Here is a 19,982-nt window from a genome sequence, read left to right as displayed (position 1 = left end):
AGGGTTCAAACATTGCCCCAGACCCCCAACTCCCTGCACAGACACATGAATGCATTCAGTGGCCATGTGACCCTGGGCAAGGGCCTCCATTTCCACAGCTCTACTGTGGGAATAACAGCATCCACAAGGATGTGGCTGTGTGAATGAAGAGAAAGGATGGGCAAATGGCTGGGGAGTAACTGCTCTGATCAAGGAACAGCCCACCTGGACCCAGTCAATAGGAAGGGAATAGATGGCAGGGTGCTTTCCTTCTATCCTCGTGAGAACTCTGTGGGGTAGATATTACCACCTGCTTTTAACAGAGCAGGAAACTTGGGCTCTGAGGTCTACACAAAGTGAGGCTCCTTTCCCGTAGACCCCATTGCCTTTCTCAGGAACAGAAAAGCGTGTTTACCTAAAAATTGCCCTCCACAATCACAGTGCCTGACGTCCCTACCACTTGAACCACTCCTTCAGGTTAAGTCATTGCATCTCCCAAAGGAATGAGATTTAAACTGAAGTCCACGTCCAGTCCTGGGCTGCTGCTTTAAATAGTTTCCATCACATTAAGTTAGAAAATTCAGAGTAGGATCCCCCAGGGTGTAGGACGGAGGACAGAAACATTTTCATAGAACTGTAGCCTGATGATCTGCTGGGTGGGATTGTGGACAGCACATATCTGAGCCCGGAGAAGGAGGCAAAAAAGACCACAGCGACAAGCAGAGGGGCATCAAGAGACAACTGGGACAGTAAAGGGACGGAGGGGTCAAAAGCTGACAGGGCCCTCAGGCAGAGTGCCCTGGGAGTGTGGAATCACCCAAAGCACAGATGACAATACTATCAACAAGGGGACTCAGCCTGAAATTACAGACACTGCGGTAACACCCAGCACAGATGCATCCTCGAAAGTGCCGTGACAAGGGGCTGATGAATCACATCATAACTGAACTTTCTCTTCGCCCACTGCCAACTTGCACATTTTTTCCTAGGAACTGAGGCTTCTGTGCTTAGGGAAAGCCAATCACTGCTTAAAAGGAAAAAAAAAAGTCGGCTGTATTATATACCTTTAGTACTGGAAATTACATGGGTCTGGAAAGGGAAGTTGGTGGCAAGAATCGCTGGGTGAACGGGAGCATTGCATACAGCCCCTTACATTCCCAGCCCATGGCTTTGCTTCCTTGTTTTCACCTAATTATGTTTCCCTAGAGGCACCAGTATCGTCTCCAGGAAGGGGTGCATTGAAGCTGCAATGCCCCTTGTTGATGTCCTGGCTCTGCAAGTCAACCTGTGATTTTTACAGTGCGTTTATGCAAACCCTGCTGCTTAGCTGCAAAAGCATTGCAGGCAGTTTATAATAAAATAACAGTAAATCTGGTGGAATAAAAACAGAAATTCAGACTGTGTAAAAGGAAGAAGCAACTCTGTTGTAACCACAGGGCCAGCACGGTCCGTGTGTATGAAATGGTAAATAGCCCTTTCGTGGAGAAGCCAAGAGCGGATGATGCAGCTGAATTGGAACTCTGCGTTATGCAGCCCGCTTTGAACAAGATTTCAGCCCTGGAAGGGTGACTGCATCCAGCCCCCAGTCAGTCATCTTGAATAAGAAAAAAGCGAAACCAGAAGAGCAAGCCGTGATTAAACTATTCGTTTCTATAAAAAACTCCCCCTAGGGGGATAAACAGGATCAAAGCAGGAAACCCGAGCTGGAGAATCCGGCCCACCCACCAGCGTGTGCCTGGAGCCGCAGCCGGGGCGCCCGGACCCCTTACCTGGAAGACGGAGCCCCGGGAATCGGCGACGCAAGCGCCGGTGGGCCGAGCCGGGACCCCGCGGCCGCGCTCCCGGCCTCCGGGCCCGCACCTGCGCCCCGCGCCGCACCGCGGTCAACCGAGTAGGCGGTCGCCGCCGAAATGCACCCGAGGGGCGGGGGCGTCGCCGCCCAGGACGGAGCAGCGGGCAGCGGGCACGTGGGAAACAGTGGATGGGAAAGGCCAGGTCAGGATACCCCTCCGTGGGGCCCCGCTGCCGCGGCGCACCCCCAAATCCTGACCGCGCTCCAGTCCGCTCCGGCCACCGCTGGCCACACTGGCCCGGGCTTCTGGCTCGTCCAGAGCGCCCTTCTCGCTGCCCTCCTCCACTTGGCTGCCCGGAACACTGCCTCGCCTGCCCCAACATGCGCCTACCTGTGCTTTAGGTCTTGCCTTAAATGTCAGAATGTCACCTCCTGGGGATGGGGCTCCCCGACCCCTAGGCTAAGAGAGGCCCCCTCCCAGCCTCCCTCCCCTGCAATAACACTCACCCACTCTGTAAGTGCTTGTACCCTGTGTGTCTGCTTCCCTTGGAGACTGGAAACCCTCGGGGGCAGAGACGGGCTCTGTCTTTATTCCTGGCACAGAGTGAAGATGGCTGAAGGTTTTGCTGAGTAAGTGAGGGAAAAGTCGCCAAATTGGGCTACTCTTGATAGGATGTTTGGTCAAGGAGGTGCAGAGTGTGGGCTTCGGTTGTTTACAAAGTGGATGTCTTTCCCCAGTGTTACTCCTTCCCTCAGTACAAGGGTAACTGAGATCTGGACTTAACTCTTACTCGTCCTTTACTAAGGGCACCACCCGATTTCCACGGCTACCCTAAGGGTGGATGGATGGAGTCTTAATTCTGCCATCTGAACCCTGAAGCCTTCAGTTTCTGCACAGCAATTTCAAGCAAGGACTTGAGGCTTCTCCCTCGGTTTTGGGAAATAGGGAATTCATTATTCTGTAGTGGGACCCAGACTGACCCACAGTGTTATTACAATACTCCCCCACAAAGAGGGGGAAATAAACAGAAAGACTAAGCATTTGGGGGAAAGAATCATGTCTGATCTCTGGGGAAGTGCTTATGGATGGTCTCCAGATTAACTCCAGGTCAGAGAAAATCGCGAGTTGAGATTTCCTATCACTGCTGAGGTTTCTGGTAAATAGGAGAGCTGAAATCCAGCAGTGACTGGAATTGACATCTTCAATAACATGATTTCTGGCAGCTACAAAATATTCCACTTTTGATTGTTCCCTAATTTGTTTTGCCATTCTTCTGTTGTTGGAAGACTGTTGTTTTTTTCCCCCAAGTGTTTGCTGTCATAATGCTGAAGAGAATAGTCCTATACAAAACTTCCTAGCCACCTTTCTGGTAATTGCTTAGGATATATTCCTAAGCTCCTGTGAATGAGGTTAATGGGTGAAAGTACATGAACCTTTCTAAGACTATTAAAACATGAGGCCAAACTTCTTACCTCAAATGTTGTACAATTTTATCTTCTAGACTGAGGGCTTCTAAAAGACTGAGATTTTAGCACACCCTTGTCAACATCAAGTGCTATAATACAAATTTTTTTAAATCTTTGCTATTTTAATTAAGGAAAAATAGTCTCTCTTTAAAAGATAAGTTTTTCTTTCCTTTTGACTTATTAGAAAAATTTATTTTTTCCAGTTGTTTTACTGATCATTTGCATTTCTTCATCTATGAATTATCCCTTCATATCCATTGCCGTTTCTCGATTTTGGTGTTAGCATTTTTCTTATTGATTTATATGGGTTCTTCATATATTAAGGATATTAATTCGTAGGCTGTCATATTTGTGGCATATTTTTATCCCAGTTTATCATTTGCCTTTTAATTTCATTTTATATGATTTTGGTGCACCATTTTAAAATTTTAATTAAATAAAACCTCTCAATTTCTCTGTCATGACTTTTTCCATTGATTTTATATTTAGAAAGTCTTCCCCAATTTCCCAAACTATAAATATTCCTTAGTACTTATGATTTTTAAATGGTTAAATTTCAGATTAGGTCTCATCTTAAAGTCCTCTTCCAGTTCTAAATTTTATGGTTTTCTGATTTTATCTACATTGCTGTTTTCAAATGCAACATACAGAAACAGTAGATACCAGTGATTTTTTAAAATTTAACATATTATTCAATACATTCAATAGAATTCCTGTAACCTGTGAGATACGAACTCTAGTAATAAAATACCCCGGACATAGAAGTAGAATACTGCCAAGTGAGTTTGACAGCTTATTGAACTTGCATTCATAAAAAATTGTAAAGACTTTCCTTTTTCTAAAAATCACTAAATCTTATTCTATAATTGTGCTGCTGGTATTTAAAACCAATGTGCGATATTTTTATTCCTGTAAATTGCATCCTGTTGACTGTACCCCTTGGGTGCAGCCAGCTGAGATCTGGCATCCTAAGTATTAAATAACCAGAATGTTGCAAGTACTTCTTGTCTGTCCCATCCCCCTGGCTCCTCATCTTCAGTTTTACATTTATCATTCTCTTGCTTTAAAAAATAAATCTTAAATACAAATGAATATTATCCCTACAAAGTACACTGTTTTGTTGTTTAGCTTTATAAAAATACTGTTATTCTGGGGCCAGCCGGGTGGTGCAAGCAGTTAAGTGCCTGAGCTCCGATGCGGCGGCCTGAGGTTCACCGGTTCGGATCCCGGGTGCACACCGACGCACTGCTTGTCAAGCCATGCTGTGGCAGCGTCCCATATAAAGTGGAGGAAGATGGCCACGGATGTTAGCCCAGGACCAGTCTTCCTCAGCAAAAAGAGGAGGGGCAGATGTTAGCTCTGGGCTGATCTTCCTCACAAAAAAAAAAAAAATACTATTATTCATTAAGCAGACTTCTGAGCCTTGCATTTTTTCCACCCAGTGTTTCTAAGATTCACACATATACAATTGGGCATAGCTGCACTTTATTCATTTCCACTGCTGTATAGTATTCAATTGTATGATTCTACCATCATTTGTTTAGCCATTGTTCTGCTGGACATTGAGTTATTTCCAGTTTGTTTGCTCTGGCAAACAATGCTCTGAACATCCCCTTACTTGTCTCCGGGGCCGTGGGCAAGTATTTCTCTGGGTTTGGACCTAGAAGAGGAATACTGGTTGAGCTAATGTTCAGTATTAAAAGATAATGCTGGGGGCCGGCCCCGTGGCTTGGCAGTTAAGTGCGTGTGCTTCGCTACTGGTGGCCCAGGTTCGGATCCTGGGCGCGCACCGACGCACCGCTTCTCCAGCCATGCTGAGGCGGTGGCCCACATACAGCAACTAGAAGGATGTGCAACTATGACGTACAACTATCTACTGGGGCTTTGGGGGAAAAAAAAAGGAGGAGGATTGGCAATAGATGTTAGCTCAGAGCCGGTCTTCCTCAGCAAAAAAAGAGGAGGATTAGCACGGATGTTAGCTCAGGGCTGATCTTCCTTACAAAAAAAAAATAAATAAAATAATGCTGGGGCCAGCCCAGTGGCGCAAGTGGTTAAGTGCACGCTCTCCACTGCAGCGGCCCAGGGTTCGCCGGTTTGGATCCCAGGCATGCACCAACGCACCACTTGGCAAGCCATGCTGTGGCGGCAAACCATATAAAGTGGAGGAAGGTGGGCACGGATGTTAGCCTAGGGCCAGTCTTTCTCAGCAAAAAAAGAGAGGATTGGCAGATGTTAGCACAGGGCTGATCTTCCTCACAAAAAATAAAAATAAATAAATAAATAAAGATAATGCTAAACTGTTTCCAAAAGTAGTTATACCAATTTATACTCCCATTACCAGTGGTTTTTCTTTGTTTTCAACTCAGTATCTTTTAGGCCAAATACTTTTTCTTTTCAATTTTAGATTGAAATTTTCACAACTGCCTTGGAGAATTAGGGGGTTCTCGAACACAAAACACATTGTGGTTCTTAGGAGAATCCTCTAGAGGCAACGAGCCAGCTAACCACAAATCTCTATTGTCCAACATCTAAATTTAGGCCACAGTGGTTTGGATTAGACCCCTGGGTCCTAGGACAATGGCAGGGGTGTTAGCAACCTAAAAAGTCTGCTGTAAGCTTAGTGTGGGAGTTCTTCTAACTCGAGAGTCCTTTGCACAATAGCGTGAGCAGCTGCTTTCAGATCGCCTGCTATTTGTAGCTCTCTGCTCTCACCTCCCGTTTTACATACAACCTTCTATTTAAATCAACCCCCTCTTGGCATCTTGAATTACTACTCTCTTCTTAAAGGCCATAAAAACATTGACACTCTTTGATTTGGTATTCATCATTCTGGGCATTTATCCTAAAAATGGTAACAAAAGAAGAAAGAAATTGTATTTGTAAAAATGTTATTAGCAACATTGTAAGAGTGATTTTTGATTTTTTATTTATTTATTTACTTTTTTGTGTATGAGGAAGATCAGCCCTGAGCTAACATCCAATGCCAATCCTCCTCGTTTTTGTTTTGCTGAGGAAGACTGGCCCTGGGCTAAACATCCATGCCCATCTTCCTCTACTTTATATGGGATGCCGCCACAGTATGGCTTGACAAGCCGTGCGTCGGTGCACGCCCCGGATCCAAACCTGGGAACCCCAGGCCGCTGAAGCCAAGTGTGAGCACTTAACCGCTTGCGCCACCGGGCCAGCCCCATAAGAGTGATTTTTTAAACTGAAATGTTTAAATATTCAACAACAGGGAACATATTATGCAAGTTGTGGTATATCTACTCAGCAGTATAAGGTATAACACAGACTTTTTTTCTTTCCTGAACTGTTTCAGATTAAGTTGCAGAATTCATGACTCTTCACCCCTAAGTACTTCAGGCTATATTTCCTAAGAACAAGAACATTCTCTTGCGTAACCACAGTGCAGTGATCAAATTCAGAAAATTTAACATTGATCCAACGCTATTATCTACTATTCAGTCCATATTCACATTTTGCCAGTTGTCCCGATAACCTCCTTTATAGCAATATTATTTTTTCTAATTCAAAGTCACACGTTTCATGTAGTTGTCATGTCTCTTTATTCCCCTTTAATCTGGAACAGTTCCTTAGTCTTTGTCTTTCGTGACTTTGACATTTTTTAAGAGTCAGGCCCACGATTTTGTAGCTCGTCCCTCAATTTGAGTTTGTCTGATGTTTCCTAGGATCCAATTCAGGTTATGGGTATTTGGCACCTGACCCCTTATTGGTGATGCTGACTTTGATCATATGGTTCAGGTGGTACCCACTGGATTTTTCCACTTCCTTCTTTACCTTCGTAATTAATCATCTGTGGAGTAATACTTTGAGACTGTGGAATATGTTATTCCCCAACAGGCTTCCACCCAGCGGTTTTTGCATCCATCTATGATTCCTGCCTGAATCAGTTATTGCTGTAATAGTTGCAATGCGGCAACTTTTCTCACTCTGTTCAATCAACGTGTATTAGTTGGCATTCTACTGTAAAGAAGAGCTGTCCCTTTCACCTCCATTTGTTTGTAAGTGTATTTGCTTTTTAGTATCACTCTGGACTCATAGATTCTTTTCTTCCAATGTGAGAGTTCATTATTGTCCTTACTCATTTTGATGCTCAAATTGCTCCCAGTTTGGCCACCGGAAGCCCCCTCAGGCTGGCCCCTGTGTTCTCCTGCCCTATCTCCATCATTCTTTGAGTGCCACCTTGCTTTCAGCTGGCACAAGCTGTTCGTGGCCCATCTTCCACTTTCCCTGCCCCTCCCTGAATGAGCCCTTTCTCCAAGGAGCTCTGACTTCTTTTAATGGAGAATGGTATTTAGAGACCAAGATATGGACACAGGAATGCTCATGGCTGTTGGGGTGCCCTGCTCCCGAAGCTGTTCCAGCAGACAGATCTAGGAAGTGGATGCCAATCCACAAAGCTCTTCCTTGCCTTCCCTTTCTGCATCTCTGTATCACCCTTCTCCAATAGTGAGAATCCTGCCTCCTACCGATATCATTCTATTTACTAATTTGCTTAATCCCACAATACACAGAACATATTTTCAGAATTGCTATACCAGATCACTAACAAGTAAGTGAAGCTCAAAATGTCTTTGTAGTTTTGTTTGCTTATTTACACACAGAAGGTATATAGTTAAAGAGCTGTGTTCAGAAGTAACTTGATTTTCTTTCGCGTAGTTACTTTACTATACAGTTTAGTTCATTTGTTTACTTCTGTCTGTATTCAATTTTAGGTCTCTTTTCCCCCATCTTGGTTGACTTAATTTTATTTTTTTTTAATATTAAAACATTCATGTTTCCAAAAGTTGGAACTACTAAAAAAAGTTATGCTCAAATAAGTGTCATTTCCTCTTAGCCTTTCACACCATTCCCACCCACCCACTGTAAGCAACCAATATATTAGTTTCTAGTTTAGTCATCCTGAGGTGTTTTTTTTTGTGCAAAAATAAGCAGATACTTGAATATTTTACTATTTCCCATTTTACACAAAAAGTAGTATAATATATGTACCCTTTTGTAGTTAGCTTTTTTCACTTCTCAATATATGCTAGATGGGCTGGCCCCGTGGCTTAGCGGTTGGGTGCGCACACTCCGCGACTGGCGGCCCGGGTTTGGATCCCGGGCACGCAGCGAGGCACTGCTTGTCTGGCCATGCTGAGGTGGCATCCCACATACAGCAACTGGAAGGATGTGCAACTATGACATACAACTATCTACTGGGGCTTTGGGGAGAAAAAGGGAAAAAAAGGAGGATTGGCAATAGATGTTAGCTCAGGGCCGGTCTTCCTCAGCAAAAAGAGGAGGATTGGCATGGATGTTAGCTCAGGGCTGATCTTCCTCACACACACACACACACAAAAAATATATATATATATGCTAGAAATCACTCCATATCAGTTCACAGAGGTCTTCCTCACTCTTTAACAACTGCATAGTACTCCATTGTGTCCACGTACCAGAGTTTATTCACCCAATTGCAGATGTATTGGACTGAGATTGTCTCTAAAATTTTGTGGTTGCAAACAATGCTGCAATAAGTAACCTTGAACATATATATACTTTCATATTGGTGTAGGTGTTTCTTGAGGGTGAGTCCCTAGCTGTGAAATTGCTGGGTCAAAGGGTAAATACATACCAAGTTTTATTACATATTGCCAAATTCCCCTCTATTATAGGATTATACCATCTTGCGTTCCCACCCCCAATGTTTCAGAGTGCCTGCTTCCCCAGAGGCATTTGCATTTTTTTTGCAAATCGTATTGGTTAGCAGTGGTATCTCAGATAACACTTTTGTGCATTTCTCCTATTATGAGAGGAAATGAACATCTTTTCATTTGTGTAAGGGCCAGCTTTATATCATTTTTTGCATATTGTCCATTCATGTCTTTGCCTTTTCTTAAATTGGATTTTTGGTCTTCGGTTTTCTCAGTCTTTAAGAGTTATTTATATTTTTGGAATATTAACTCTATCTGTGAAATATGTTGGCAGTCTTATATTTACAGTAGGCTTTTGTTTGTGTGTGTGTTTGGCTGTACGGTTTTTGTTTTTCAATGTTGCCAAACGTAGCAATCTTTTTTTTCTTGCATCTGGACTTTGGGTTATTAGAAAGCCTTTGCCCACACGCAGGTTATAGGGTGCTTTCTGGCGCGGCTGGGCGGGTCCTGCTCTTTGCCCCTAACACTGGCATCTGGGAAACCAGCGCCCGGGACGGTGCCAGGAGCCGCGCGGAGGCGGGCAGGCCGCTGGCACCGAGGCGCTCAGCGGGCAGCGGACCGCGCGTGCGCACTGGCAAGCAGGCCGAACCAGCGGGGACCCAGCGGGGAGGAGCGCGAGGGCGGCGGCGCTGTCCGGTCCCCGAATCCCCTTCGCGGCCCTTCGGAAACCCCGCCCCCTTCTCACCGGCTGGAGCGGGTCTCCCAGCCTTGCCCGTTGCAACCCCGCAACTCTGACCGACGATGCGGCCCGGCCCGTCCAACCCCGACCCCCGCCCGGACACGCGGCGCCGCGACCTACTGCGGAGGCGAGGCCGGCGGCCCCTCCGCCGGGGGGTGGGCCGCGTGTCCCCGCCGCGCGCTGCGCCCCCTGGCGGCCGGTCCAGCCTCCGCGCAGGCTGGGCTGGACGGGGGCCGCGGGCAGGGCTTGCACTCACTGGGGCTGCTGGGCGCCCGGAGGCTCCTCCAGCCTGAGACGCTGGACCACACTGTTAGGGGAGACAGACAGCCCTTCGATGCTTCTCTTCTCTCCCCCGCGTGGCCCCCTGTAGACCCATTTGTTTTTCTTTACCCTCCTTCATGCAGCCCTTCAGTCTCTCAGGCCCTTATTACTCCAGACTTATAGATCCATATGTCAAGATGCTCAGCAAAAATGGGGGCCCTCCCCTCCCCCTCTGGTCTTCCTCCCAGAGAGGTTTCTTCCTCCTGATACGAAACACATGGTGTCTTTTCCACCACCAACAACCGATTCTCTGCCCCCTTTTTAGACACCAGACGCAAAAGGGGTGCCCAGGCTACCCACGTTTCTGCCCAGCCAGCTACATATTCATGGGTTCCCGCAACCTACCCCTCAGGTTTGAGAATTCCCTAGAATAACTCAAAAGAACTCAGGAAAGCGCTTTACTTCCTATGACCGGTTTCCTGTAAAGCGTACAACTCAGGAACAGCCCAATGGAAGAGATGCATAGAAGAAGTGGGGGCTGCAAAGCTTCCACTCCCTCTCCAGGGGTCCCACCCTGACAGCACCTCGCTCTAAACCCCTTTGTTTATGGGTTTTTATGGAAGTGTCATTTACCTACGTGGAAGGGAGAGGCAGCGGAAAATTCCAACTCTCTAATCACTTGGTTGGTTCCTCTGGTTACCAGCCCCCATCCCAAAACCAACCAGGAGCACACCAATTATCACTTCATTAGCGTAAGCTCAGATATGATTGAAAGGGGCTCATTATGAATAACAAAGAGCTCTTATCAGGAAATTCCAAGGGTCTTAGGAGCTTTGTGCCAGGAACTGGGGACAAAGACCACATATATTTTTTATAATACCCCACTCCCCCAAACCCATAACCCCATCAAATCGTGAGAAAAGTATCAGACAAATTCCAGTAGAGGAATGTTCTACAAAATACCTGGATTCTCAAAACTGTCAAAGTCATCCAAAAGAAGGAGAATCTGAGAAACTGTCACAGCCAAGAGGAGCTTAAGGAGATGGTTAAGTGTCACGTGGTGTGAGGATGGGCTTGTGGAACAGAAAAAGGACATTGGGGAAAAAAAGGACGTTAGAGGAAATATGAATAAAGTATGAACTGTAGTTAATAATAATGTAGCAATATGGGCTTATTAATTGTAACAAATATACCATACTGATGTAAGATATTAATAATGGGAAACTGGTTTAGGGGAACTCTGTACTATCTTGCAAAGTTTCTGTAAATCTAAAACTATTCTAAAAATAAAATTTATTTTTAAAAAAACTAAAAAAAAGGTCCTTCAGTTCAGGACCCACCTTCTTGAAAAGGCAGAGAGAGCAAGCCAGCCCTGATGGCCTACCGGTTAAAATTCCACGTGCTCCACTTTGGCGGCCCGGGTTCAGTTCTTGGGGGCAGAACCACACCACCCGTCTGTCAGTAGCCATACTGTGGCAGCGGCTCACATAGAAGAACCAGAAGAACTTACAACTGTACACAACCATGTACTGGGGCTTTTGGGGGGAAAAAGAAGAAGAAAGGAGGATTGGTAGCAGATGTTAGCTTAGGGCGAATCTTCCCCCCACCCCAAAAAAAAAGGCAGAGAGAGAGAATTTGTAAATGACTACCTTGTTGCTGTATTTATGGTCAGTGTGCTGGCAGGTGGGAAGAGAATACTAGAATGGGAATATTGAGCTCCCATACTGAAGCATATGTATCATATACAAAGGGATGTGTAGAGGAGGTAATGCTGACCTGGTCCCTCAGTGCCTCAATCAGAACAAGAACATACAAGGGGTCAGAGTGTGGAGAGAAGGGTAGGGGTGAGATTTCTTTGGGGACAGGACTGGTCTTGCTGTGAGATTTCATCTCCTGACCCCTCTATCCCCCAGGAGAAACCCACAGAGATTGTTAGCATGTGTCCCGCAGTCAGGGGACCCCTCCCTGGACACAAGTCTGACGTCACCTGGGAAATCCAGAGAAGAGATGAGCTGACCGATTGCTTTGGTGGCAAGGCTAGGAGCACGCTGCCGCCTGCACTCCTTGAATCAGATGTGCGCCACCGGGGAGGAAAGGGGAGGCACACAATGGATCGTTGAGGGTCCTGTCCAAAACGGATGCCTGGGGCAGAGGGAGGAAAGCTGGATTTCTAGGGCTGAAGAAGAAATTACAAGTTAATTCCCAAAACCAAGTTGCATTTGCCAGAATCAGGAGATCCACAGCCAAGAAGTCTCCAAGATGGAAAACTCCAAAGAAACCCCCAAAAAACCCATAAGAAGAAAAGAACAGTTGTTTTTTTTTCGGGAGTCAAGATGGCGGCGTAAGCAGACTCGGAACTCACCTCCTCCCGTGGACACAGCCAATTTACAACTACTCGTGGAAAAATTACGCCTGAGACAGAACTGAAAACTGGATAAGAGGAACTCCTGCAACAACAGACAATCCTAACTGAGGTGGAAGAGGCAGAGACTCCCTTCTGGAGAGGAAAAAACGCCGCCTTCACAAGCCGCCAGCGTCACGGCCGCCGGGAGCAGCGCACAGGTACGCAGCCTCCCTGGAGGCGCGGGGCCCTGAGCCGGGAGCGCCCCCGCTGTGGGCATTTTGTGGACCCAGCACAATCGAGACCAGCGGCATAATATCTGACTGTGCCTGCTACTAAAACACTGGGGAGCACCCCCAGAAAACCCGCTTCACAAAGAAACTAAAACTGGCTCTTAAAGGGCCCGCACGCAAACTCACCCATTTCAGAAAGCATCCTAAAATCACAAGAAAGGTGCACAGTGCTTCGGTGACAAGAGACTCACCTAATAGGCCCTGAGTGCATCTCGGTGAGAGGTGAGATCTCTCCAGGGACTGGGACATTGGCGGCGGCCATTGTTGTGGCCTGGTGTGGGCGTGCTGACACAGACGCCATTGGAGTTCTCCCTGAGACCTGCTAGCCCAGGGTCTGCTCCACCTGCTAGAGCACCAATTTAATCCAGCTCAGCCAGGGCAGGCAGCCCACCCTAGAGACTGGCCCCACCCAACAACAAGCCCTCAGGCAACTTGTGGGCCTGCATAGATTGGTGACTGGATTCTCTGCAGCCTGGCAACTGAGCCGACTTGAGCGGGGCAGGGTGTGCACAAGGAGCGGGTGGAGAGTGTGGGGCAGTAGTGGACTGTGTGGGGCTCCCGCCGTGGAGAGTGTGGGTCCGCTTGGAGAGGTCGGGGCGCTCACACGGGGCAGGACTGTGTTGACTGTGTGTGTGGACCTGTGGGTGGCAGGGCTTGTCAGCTGCAGAAGACTTGTGCTTCTCAAAGACCCACATAGGAGGTTTGCTCCACCTTCCAAAGCCTGAAACAATTGGGTGCTCCTGTGCCTGAGGCCAGCCCCACCCAGCTGCAATCCTCAGAGAGCTGACAAGAGACCTAATAGGCTAGAGGCTTATAGCAATTGTAAGGCCCTGAGCCTAACAACCTGCCACGCTGGGGGCCTACTCACTTAAAAGAAATACTGCAACACAAATGTGGTATTAGAACTTGCAGCCAACTGTGCTGGGGCTCCCCACACCTGATAAAGAGACTGAAGGGCCCACAACAACTACAAGCAGCTGAGCATTACAACAGCTGGCCAGGAGCATAACTTGGCCTCCCTGGGTGCCTACAGGGAGAGCAAACAGGCCACAACAGAAGGACACACGTAGCCCACATAGGGGTCACCCCTGGAACATTGAGAACTGAGGGAAGCACACTGGAAGCCTCCTAAGCCATCACTTACATAAGGTCACCTATCCAAGAGCAGGAGACGTAGCTGACCTACCTAATACATAGACACAAGCACAGGGAAAGAGGCAAAATGAGGAGGCAAAGGAATACATTCCAAGTAAGGGAACAGGACAAAACCCCAGAAAAGGAACTAAGTGAAACAGAAATGAGCAACCTACCTGACAGGGAGTTCAAAGTAAGAGTGTTAAGGATGCTCACTGATCTGGGGAGAAGAATAGATGAACTCAGTGAGAATGTCAACAAAGAAATGGAAGATATAAAAAAGAACCAATCAGAAATGAAGAATACAATACTGGAAACGAAAAATTCATTAGAGGGACTCAAAAGCAGAGTAGAGGATACAGAAGAACAGATCTGCGAGCTGGAAGAAAGACTAGAAGAAATTACCCAAGGTGAACAGGTAAAAGAGAAAAGAATTAAAAAGCGTGAGGACAGTCTAAGGGACCTCTGGGACAACATCAAGCGCACTAACATGCGTGTTATAGGTGTCCTGGAAGGAGAAGAGCGAGACAAGGGGGCAGAGAATCTATTTCAAGAAATAATAGATGAAAACTTCCCTAACCTAAGGAAGGAAACAGACATCCAGGTACAGGAATCACAGAGAGCCCCAAACAAGATAAACCCAAAGAGGCCCACACCAAGACACATCATAATCAAAATGTCCAGAATTAAAGATAAAGAGAGAATCCTAAAAGCCGCAAGAGAATGTCAAGTTACATACAAAGGAAACCCCATAAAGCTATCAGCTGACTTCTCAGCAGAAACCTTACAGGCTAGAAGAGAATGGCATGATATATTTAAAGTGCTAAAAGGAAAAAACTTACAGCCAAGAATACTCTACCCAGCAAGGTTATCATTCAAAATGGAAGGAGAGATCAAAATTTTCCCAGATAAGCAAAAATTAAAGGAGTTTGTCACCAAGAAACCAGTGCTACAAGAAATGTTAAAGGGACTGATTTAAGGGGAAACGAGAAGATCACAAATAGGAAAAATTATCTATTTCCATGATTAGAACGTAATGGATACAAATACACAAAAAGGTTAGATATGATATCAAAAACATAAAAGGAGGGAGGAGGGGAGTTAAGAGTACAGCTTTCAGACAGAGGTCAAACTAAAGTGACCATCAATTCTGTATAGAAGAAGAAAGGAACAGAGAAGGACTACTAAAACACTGAGAAAAAAAAAGTTAAAAAATGGCAGTAAGTACATACTTACCAATAGCTACTTTAAATGTCAATGGACTAAATGCTTCAATTAAAAGGCATAGGGTGGCTGACTGGATAAAAACAAGACCCACATATATGCTGCATACAAGAGACACACTTCAGACCTAAAGACACTCACAAACTGAAAGTGAAGGGATGGAAAAAGATACTCCACGCAAATGGCAATGAAAAGAAAGCTGGGGTAGCAGTACTCATATCAGACAAAATAGACTTTAAAACAAAAACTGTAAAAAGAGACAAAGAAGGGCATTACATAATGATCAAGGGAACAATCCAACAAGAGGATATAACACTTGTAAATATCTACGCACCCAATGTAGGTGCACCTAAATATATAAAGCAATTATTAACAGACATAAAAACAGAAATAGACAGTAACAATAATAGTAGGGGACTTTAACACTCCACTTACACCAACGGATAGATCATCCAAACAGAAGATCAATAAGGAAACATTGGCCTTAAATGACACACTAGAACAGATGGACCTAGTAGATATATACAGAGCATTCCATCCAAAAACTGAAGAATACACGTTCTTTTCAAATGCACATGGAACATTCTCCAGGATTGCTCACATATTATGCCACAAAACAAGTCTCCATAAATTTAAGAAGATTGAAATAATACCAAGCATCTTTTCTGACCACAACGGTATAAAACTAGAAATCAACTATAGGAAGAAAATCAGAAAAGCCACAAATACGTGGAGATTAAACAAAATGCTACTGAACAACAACTGGGTTAACGAAGAAATCAAAGAAGAAATCAAAAAATACCTGGAGACAAATGAAAATGAAAAAACGACATGCCAGAATTTATGGGATACAGCAAAAGCAGTTCTAAGAGGGAAGTTTATAGCGATACAGGCCTATCTCAACAAACAAGAAAAATCTCAAATAAACAATCTAACAATGCACCTAAAGGAACTGGAAAAAGAAGAACAAACAAAGCCCAAAATCAGTAGAAGAAGGGAAATAATAAAAATCAGAGCAGAAAGAAAAGAAAGAGAGACCAAAAAAAAATAGAAAAAATTAATAAAACCAAGAGCTGGTTCTTTGAAAAGATCAACAAAATTGACACATCTTTAGCTAGACTCACCAAGAAAAAAAGAGAGAAGGCACAAATAAGTAAAATCAGAAATGAAAGAGGAGAGGTTACAACAGACACCTCGGAAATACAAAAGATTATAAGAGAATACTATGAAAAGCTATATGCCAACCAATTCGACAATCTGGAAGAAATGGAGAAATTCTTAGAATCATACAACCTTCCAAAACTGGATCAAGAAGAAGTAGAGAGTTTGAATAGACCAATCACCAGTAAGGAGATCGAAACAGTAATCACAAACCTCCCCAAAAATAAAAGTCCAGGACCAGACGGCTTCCCTGGTGAATTCTGCCAAACATTCAAAGAAGACTTAATACCTATCCTTCTCAAACTCTTCCAAAAAATTGAGGAGGGGGGGAAGCTCCCTAACTCATTCTACGAAGCTGACATTACCCGGATACCAAAACCAGACAAGAACAACACAAAAAAAGAAAATTACAGGCCAATATCACTGATGAACATCGATGCAAATATCCTCAACAAAATACTAGCAAATAGCATACAACAATATGTTAAAAAGATTATAAACCATGATCAAGTGGGATTTATTCCAGGGATGCAGGGATGGTTTAACATTCGCAAATCAATCAACGTGATACACCACATTAATAAAATGAAGAATAAAAATCACATGATCATCTCAATAGATGCAGAGAAAGCGTTTGACAAGATACAGCATCCATTTATGATAAAAACTCTGAATAAAATGGGTATAGAAGGAAAGTACCTCAACATAATAAAGACCATATATGAGAAACCCACAGCTAATATCATCCTCAATGGTGAAAAACCGAAAGCCATCCCCCTAAGAACAGGAACCAGACAAGGATGCCCACTGTCACCACTCCTATTTAACATAGTACTGGAAGTCCTAGCCAGAGCAATCAGGCAAGAGAAAGAAATAAAAGGGATCCAAATTGGAAAGGAAGAAGTGAAACTGTCACTATTTGCAGATGACATGATTTTATATATAGAAAACCCTAAAGAATCCACCAGAAAACTTTTAGAAGTAATAAACGAATATGGTAAAGTTGCAGGATACAAAATCAACATACAAAAATCAGTTGCATTTCTGTACACTAACAACGAAGTAGCAGAAAGAGAAATTAAGAATACCATCCCATTTACAATTGCAACAAAAAGAATAAAATACCTAGGAATAAACTTAACCAAAGAGGTGAAAGATCTGTACACTGAAAACTATAAAACATTCCTGAAAGAAATTGAAGACCCAAAGAAATGGAAAGATATTCCGTGCTCTTGATTGGAAGAATTAACATAGTTAAGATGTCCATACTTCCTAAAGCCATCTATAGATTCAATGCAATCCCTATCAAAGTTCCAACAACATTTTTCACAGAAATAGAACAAAGAATCCTAAAATTTATATGGAACAACAAAAGACCCCGAATAGCTAAAGGAATCCTGAGAAAAAAGAACAAAGCTGGAGGTATCACACTCCCTGATTTCAAAATATACTACAAAGCTATAGTAACCAAAACAGCATGGTACTGGCACAAAAACAGACACACAGATCAATGGAATAGAATCGAAAGCCCAGAAATAAACCCACACATCTATGGACAGCTAATCTTTGACAAAGGAGCCAAGAACATACAATGGGGAAAAGAAAGTCACTTCAACAAATGGTGTTGGGAAAACTGGATAGCCATATGCAAAAAAATGAAAGTAGACCCTTACCTTACACCATACACAAAAATTAACTCCAAATGGATTAAAGACTTGAATGTAAGACCTGAAACTGTGAAACTTCTAGAAGAAAACATAGGCAGTACGCTCTTCGACATCGGTCTTAGCAATATCTTTTCAAACACCACGTCTGACCGAGCAAGAGAAACAATAGAAAAAATAAACAAATGGGACTACATCAAACTAAAAAGCTTCTGCACAACAAAGGAAACCATCAACAAAATGAAAAGACAACCTAAGAATTGGGAGAAGATATTTTCAAACCATACTTCTGATAAGGGCTTAATCTCCAAAATATATAAAGAACTCATGCATCTCAACAACAAAAAAACTACCAACTCAATTAAAAAATGGGCAAAAGACCTGAACAGATATTTCTCCAAGGAAGATATACAGATGGCCAACAGACACATGAAAAGATGTTCAAAATCACTAACTATCAGGGAAATGCAAATCAAAACTACAATGAGATATCACCTCACGCCCGTCAGAATGGCTATAATTAACAAGACAGGAAACAACATGTGTTGGAGAGGATGTGGAGGGAAGGGAACTCTCATACACTGCTGGTGGGAGTGCAAACTGGTGCAGCCACTATGGAAAACAGTATGGAGATTCCTCAAAAAATCAAGGATAGAACTACCATATGATCCAGCTATTCCACTGTTGGGTATTTATCCAAAGAACTTGAAAACACCAATTTGTAAAGGTACATGCACCCCTGTGTTCATTGCAGCGTTATTCACAATAGCCAAGACTTGGAAGCAACCTAGGTGCCCATCAAGGGACGAATGGATAAAGAAGCTGTGGTATATATACACAATGGAATACTACTCAGCCATAAGAAACGATGAAATCCAGCCATTTGTGACAACATGGATGGACATTGAGGGTATAATGCAAAGTGAAATAAGTCAGAGGGAGAAGGTCAAATACCGTATGATTTCCTTCATTAAGTAGTAGATAATAACAACAATAAACAAACACATAGGGACAGAGATTGGATTGGTGGTTACCAGAGGGGAAGGGGGGAGGGAGGAGGGTGAAAGGGATAATTCAGTACATGTGTGTGGTGATGGGTTGTAACTAGTATTTTGGTGGTGAACATGATGTAATCTATGCAGAAATAGAAGTACAATGATGTACACCTGAAATTTTTACAATGTCATAAACCAATGTTACTCAATAAACAAAAAATTAAAAAAAAAAAAAAAAAGAACAAAAGAACAACAATAATGGTCCCTGAGAGCATGGAGCCTCCCAGCAGATCAGACCTGTCTCCTCCATCCTCCTACCTCTCCCACTCTGGAAGGAGACGGAGCCCGTGGTGGGGTTGGAGGTCAATGTGCAGGGCACCAGGGAGGTCAGTGGAGAACGGAAACCTCCAACCACACCCCCTTCCTGCAGCAGGCAGCTGCCAACCCTTGACCGTAGTTGGCCTTGCAATGGAACTTGAAGGACTGATTCATATCTAGGACTGGACAATCTAGTTTCTGAATTGAGAAGGAGCTTCTGAATTAAAATGACCCTAACATTGTCTCCTACCTAAAGGGAGCAGAGAAGTTTTGGGCCTATGTTATGGGTTGAATTGTGTCCCCCCCCAAAATAGATATTTTGAAGTCCTTACCACCAGGACTTTAGAATATACCTTATTTGGAAACGGGGTCATTGCAGATGTAATTAGTTCGGATGCAGTCACACTGGTGTGGAGTGGATCCTAATGCAATATGACTGGTGTCTTTATAAGAAGAAGGCCATGTGAAGACAGAGACACATAGAGAGAACACCATGTGATGGTGAAGGCAGAGATGAGAGTGATGCAGCACACTACCAAAGCTAGGAGGGGCAAGGAAGGGTTCCCCTACAGGGTTTAGAGGAAGCATTGCCATGCCCACACCTTGATTTTGGACTTCGAACCTCCAGAACTGTGAGATAATAAAATTCTCTTTTAATCCAGGTTGTGGTACTTTGTTATGGAAGTCCTGGGAAGTTATATAGCCTATTAGAGTTTTCATCTGGGGAAGGTGAAGATAATTTCCACTGGAGATATATATATATATATATTTTTTTTTTTTTTTTGCTGAGTAAGATTCACCCTGAGCTAACATCTGTTGCCACTCTTTCTGTTTTTTTTCCTTGAGGAAGATTAGCCCTGAGCTAACATCTGTGCCAGTCCTCCTCTATTTTGTATATGGGTCACTGCCACAGCATGGCTGACGAGTGGTGTAGGTCTGTGCCCAGCATCCGAACCC

General features: G+C 44.1%; 1 protein-coding gene across 2 annotated transcripts in view; it reads right to left on the bottom strand.

Annotated features, from left to right (window-relative positions):
* The window catches only part of HLCS (holocarboxylase synthetase), a 213,346-nt gene extending 200,511 nt beyond the window's left edge, over positions 1–12,835 (bottom strand). For both annotated transcript variants that reach the window (XM_087418103.1, XM_087418106.1), the window contains exon 1: positions 12,721–12,835. The gene's annotated coding sequence lies outside the window, so the exon portion shown is untranslated. The remainder of the gene's footprint in view (positions 1–12,720) is intronic.
* Positions 12,836–19,982: the final 7,147 nt, after the last annotated feature.

This window comes from Ceratotherium simum, chromosome 27 (genome assembly GCF_057802395.1).
Source record: "Ceratotherium simum simum isolate JZ-2026a chromosome 27, ASM5780239v1, whole genome shotgun sequence".
In the NCBI taxonomy this organism is placed as follows: domain Eukaryota; kingdom Metazoa; phylum Chordata; class Mammalia; order Perissodactyla; family Rhinocerotidae; genus Ceratotherium; species Ceratotherium simum.
This window is presented reverse-complemented; position numbering and strand designations above follow the sequence as displayed.